The sequence below is a fragment of the Heteronotia binoei genome, chromosome 6 (genome assembly GCF_032191835.1).
Source record: "Heteronotia binoei isolate CCM8104 ecotype False Entrance Well chromosome 6, APGP_CSIRO_Hbin_v1, whole genome shotgun sequence".
In the NCBI taxonomy this organism is placed as follows: domain Eukaryota; kingdom Metazoa; phylum Chordata; class Lepidosauria; order Squamata; family Gekkonidae; genus Heteronotia; species Heteronotia binoei.
Genome location: NC_083228.1, coordinates 115,469,321 through 115,475,178, shown reverse-complemented (window position 1 = coordinate 115,475,178; position 5,858 = coordinate 115,469,321).

Genomic DNA, 5,858 nt, shown 5'->3' with positions numbered 1-5,858 from the left:
TTTCAGTCTGCTTTTTGCTTCCTTGTCCACTTCTGAAAATCTCCGGATGATATCCTGAGTTCATTTTCATTGCCAGGCTTCTGACAAAGCTTCACTACAAGTGCAGTCTGGTTGGTCACCTGGAATAAAGGGTGGGGGGAGAAGTGGGGACCTAGCTGTGTTGATGAATTTCTGAACTTTCAAACTGAATCAAAATAAATGTTTGAACCCTCCTCCCTCCCTTACCCTTTTACTGCTTTTCGAAATTTCCCTTCAAGGGAGGCTGAAGTACCTGAAGCACAGTTCTGCTTAGCAGGTCTTCACTAGCAGGAACAGAGAGTGTGGAGAGAGACAGAGGGAATGTTGTAATATCCTTAGAAAGCACTGTTAGAGCTGAATGCAACTAAAGTTGCAATTTCTGTTGGGCTGAGTTTCTTTCTCAGTATGCAGGAGGCTGGGAAGGGCAGTGCTACAGAACAAACTGGGATTTCTGCATTTGCATGCCACATCAAAGCACAGTTAGTACAAACCACAGCTAAAGCTGGGTACATTCCATGATTCAGAATCCAAGTCAAGCACAATGGTTTGTTGGGTATCCTGTATTCAGGCCTAACATTATCTGGGGTTTAATCAAAACATCAGTTTATAAACTGGTTTGTTGTGACATGTGAATGCAGCCCAAGAGGAAGAGATTTTTAATTGTAGATAAGAAAATACATTTCCTGAAAGCAGACACTGTCTCAGGATGAAAAAATGTTACAGCAGGGCAGAAATGTTAATCATAATGGCAACTGTATGAAATGACTGTAGCTAGTGCTACAAAAAAATCTGTGTGCCACTGGTATAGTAAAACAAGATTGCTCGAAGTATTCTTTTTAAGTCTTTACTTTCTGATTAATAGGCCAAGAATATTTAACTCCAAGTACTAGCAGAGAGAAAGCCAGAGAGCTTATTTATGCTGCTTTGCCTCTTCAAGCATTCTCTCTTCAATGCCTCTTTGAATCACATGCAGTAGATGAAATCTATACCTTCTACTGAACCAATCTATTTAAAATATTTCAGACTGCTGATATAGGGTTGCCAAATCCTTCCTGTCAAACAGCAGGGGATGAGGGGACTTACTGGCAGCGGTACTGAGGCCCATCTGATGTGCAGTGACGTGTCTGCATCACTGATCACATGATCTGGAAGTGGCATCATCATTTCCGGGACATCAAAGCAATGCTCTAGTATTTTTGAAAAAACTGTATGGTAAATTTGGCTTTTATCATATAGTTTTTGTCATAGAATCATAGAGATCTTCTTCGTGGTCTCTGTGCTTCACACTGTTGGGATATACGGCACCTGCACCAACTCAGACGGTGTTTCTCTAAGCTTCTGCGAGAGTTTTGGCATCCTCCCACTGAGCATGCCCAGGAACCCCACTGCGCATGTCCAGAGGGGGCGCCCAGATCCCACCAGTTCCTTTCTGAGTGCGCTCATGAGAGGAAGCTCTCCACATTGCTCCAGTCGGTACTTTTCTTCATTTTTCTCATCATTTAGCTTAAAAAAAACCCCAAAATCGTAGTAGGTTAGTTAGGTAATTCTAGTTGTAGATAGTTAGAAGCCAAGTTTTCTTCCCCTTTCCACAGCCCCACCGCTGGGCCCGATGGCCTATGTGGAGCTGCTTCAAACACTGTTCCCAGTGTGGGAGGAAGCTCAACCCCATGGATGGGCGCTCCCTCTGCCTCTTTTGCCTGGGCAAGGGACATCATACTGACACATGCCCGCACTGCCTAAAATTTGGAAGGCAAACATGGAAAAATCGGGCAGCAAGACTACCAACGGCCCTCATTGAATCCACTCTCACCCCCCAACCAATGGGTGACGTGTCCGCGCTGGAGGGCTCCCTGGCATCAGCGGTAGCAACTTCCCACCCCAGTATGCCAGCTAAGTCTTCCGCCCCGACCAAGATGGCATCGACGTCGACCCTGGTTGCACCGAACAAATCGGCTTTGAACCGACAGTCGTCGGCCTCTCTATCTTCATTGACGAAGAAACAGAAGAAAGAAAAGCACCACTCCCACAAGGAACATTCCAAGAAGTACCGGACCTCCTCCACTCCAGAGGACTCCTCGTTTCAACTTACTCCGCGTCGACTGGACCCTTTGGTTTCGGCATCGGTACCGCTAAAGATCCTGCAGACGCCAACCCGTTGAGTGAACTCCCCAGTCCACAACAAGATGCGACCCTGGACTCCACTGAGGGTTACGAGTGTAGCCTCGTCCAATTTGGCTCTGACCACTCCAGCAGGGTCCCCCATTCGTGACCTTCCGGAACAGAATCCTCCTAACCACCCTCTAGAGCTGGGGACACCCCCTGACACTGCAAGGCCGAGACATCCAGACTTTGGCCAGAGGTGCCCACCCCGATGGCCCTCGGCACCTCGGCACCGAATTTCCACCCGTGGGACCAGAGACAGCTGCAATACCTGTATGAACCACCCTTACCGTGGCCTCCACTCCAATGCTACCCGGACTGGGACCAATACTCAACGCTTTCCACTAGGTCAATATTGAGGGATCCGAAATGGCCCCCAAAGCAACCTAAGAAGCCGAAAACTGCCACCTCGGTCCCAACCAAGCCATCCCGGCCAGCACCACCGGAATCAGGGCGATCCGACCCAAGGGGATCTGATGTGTCGTCAGCAACCGACTCCAATGAATCTGAATCGGGCAACCCAGCAGGACCTTCCACCCTGGTAGGGGAGGACCTCTCGGCTTCACCCTCTGAGGACCTGTGGTTCTACAGTGACCTAATTAAAAGAATGGCCGCAACACTGGGCTTCTCTATTGTGCAACCGCAACCAGAGGTCACTGACCCAGTATACAACATCATCCAGAAAGACACCTCAGCAGCCATCGCCCTGCCAATGACATCTGTCTTACTGCAAGCGGCGAAATCTCACTGGGAGAAAACAGCATCCATTTCTATCTCATCCAGGAGGCTGGACCATTTATACAAGGTACAAGATAAAGATGCGGAATTCCTACTCACACATCCTAAACCTAACTCCATGGCAGTGACGTCATCTTCCAGGAACCATCACTCCTCCTCCACGCCAATGGACAAGGAAGGCAAGAAATTAGACTCCTTTGGAAGAAAGTTCTACATGGCAGGAGCCTTAGGCATCAAGAACGCCAACTACCTAGCATGCCTTGCTAGGTACCAATACACCCTGTGGGATGAAATAACACCCTTAGTCCAAGACATGCCCGAAGGCATGAGCGCCCAGTTGCGTAAAATACAGAAAGAGGGCATGACAGTCTCCAAGCAGCATGTAAACTCCATCAAGCACAATTTGGATACGACAGCAAAGACTCTTTCCGCGGCTGTTGGGCTTAGGAGACACTCATGGCTTCAGTCTACATCGTTAACTCAGGATGCCATGTCCACTATAGAGGACCTGCCTTTTGATAGCACGGGACTGTTCCATGCCACCACTGACTCCACTCTCCAGGAGATTGACAAAAGTGTTAAGGCTTCTAGAAACCTAATCATCTCTTCCTCCTCCACAAAATCTTTTAAGGCACACACCAGCTCTAGACCCTGGTCCAGGCGTTAGTCTGCAAGAAGCTCCCCAGATCAACCCTGGAAGAGCAGGCCTTACAACCCTTCTCAGCGCTGAACATACACTGGTAAATCAATACCAGAGTGCTCCGCAACAACAACGCTCCAAAGCCCCTAAGGGCTCCAAACAGGGGGTTTGACTCCCCCCGAGTTGGCTCTCCTATACCCAGTCGTTTTTTATGTACCACCCACTTATATCCCTGCCTGTCATCCTGGCTCAAGATCACATCAGACAAGAGAGTGCTATCCATAATTGCCAAGGGGTATGTGATCGAATTCCATACTTTGTCCTAACCATTTGGGGTCGTCGTGACATGTCCATCCCCAGTCCTCCTAGAAGAGGTTACAACTCTGATCACCAAGGGAGCCATAGAACCTGTCCGCTCAGAGGAAATGGGGCAGGGTTTCTAGTCCCGCTCCTTCACAGTGCCCAATAAGGATGGCGATCTCAGACCTATTATGGACCTCAGGGGACTGAACGTGTACATCCCACCCAAGACGTTCTGCATGACCACACTAGCACAGATCCTACCCCTACTGCAGCAAGCCTGCTGGATGGCAACAATAGACCTCCAGGATGCATATTTCCACCTTACCATCAGGGGGAACCATCGCCAATGTCTGCGGTTTGCAGTGGGTCCACGGCACTACCAATACAGGGCACTACCTTTTGACATCTCCACTGTCCCCCGGGTTTTTACCAAAACTATGGTGGTTGTGGCAGCACACCTCAGACTCAGGAACATTACGATTTTTCAGTACACAGATGATTGGTTGCTAGTAGCCAACTCGAAATCCAATCTCCTTCGGGACATTCAAACAACGCTAGCTCTACTGAATGACCTGGGTCTCCAAGTGAACTCCAAGAAGTCAAAGTTACAGCCCTCAGTTCAGTTTATAGGAGCGATCCTGGACTCGGTCCTAGCCAGGGCTTTCTTGTCCCCGGACAGAGCATCTACCCTGCAGCAGCTGGCACAACAGGTGCTAAGGGATGATCAAGCTTCAGCGATCGAGATCCAACGCCTGCTAGGCTTGATGGCGGCAGCTACAGCAGTCATTTGCCTGGCAAAGCTGAGAATGCACCCTCTACAGTTATGGTTCATTGCATGTTTCGGCTCGACGAGATACTCGCAGAGCAGGATTCTCAAGCTTCCAAAGAGCGTATCGCAAACCCTGTCATGGTGGACCATAGAGCAACATCTCATGAAGGGTGCTCCATTCCACAGCCAACCTCCATCCGAAACCCTCACTACAGATGCCTCCCTGTGGGGATGGGTAGCACACCTACGGGATCTAGCCGTGGGAGCAATGTGGGACAACTCTCAATGACAGTGTCACATCAACTTGCTGGAGCTACAGGTGATCTACTTTGCCCTGTAGTCATTCTGCCCACTTCTCCGGGACAAGGTAATCACCATAATGACAGACAACACCACTGCCCTAGCGTACATCAACAAGCAGGGAGGCAGCACATCGCGTAGACGGTGCAATCTAGTCATCGCACTTTGGGACTGGTGCCTAGAGAAGAACATCATGCCGATAGCGGTACACCTCCCCAGTACTCTCAATATTCAAGCAGACTTCTTGAACAGGGGAGGAGCACTGGTCCACGAATGGGACCTCAACAACCATTTTCTATCCCCGCTCTTCCACCTCTGGGGACAACCGCAGATAGATGTCTTTGCGATGTGGCTCAACAATAAGTGTCCCCTCTTCTGCTCCCGGGGTGGAGCGGACAGACACTCACTGGGGGATGGCCTCCTACTAGACTGGGGGAACGAGTTCATCTATGCATTCCCTCCAATACCTCCGATACCCTGGTTTCTTACCAAACTGCAGAGAGAGAAGTCTACCTGCATACTGGTGATGCCGTGGTGGCCCCGCCAGCTGCTGCTCTTGCTCATCAACCAACGCACATTCCACTACTTCCCAGCGGCTCCGGACCTCCTCCTTTGTCGGGGGGGGGTGTGTGATCCTGCACGACATCCCTCATCTGAAACTGACTGTGTGGCTGGTTAAGCCCAATCATTCCCCTTTAGGATGCAGGAGGTCATGGACAGTCGTAGGAAACCATCTACCAGATGTTCACTTGCAGCAAAATGGTGTAAATTCTGCTCTTTCTTGGCAGGTTTGTGTACTCCGGAATCTGCTCCCCTGGAATCTATTTTCTTTATCCTTATTACTCTCCAAGACAAGGGTCTAAGGTACTCATCTTTGAAGGTATATCTGGCAGCCGTATCAGCCTTGCATGAGGACATACGGAGGACATC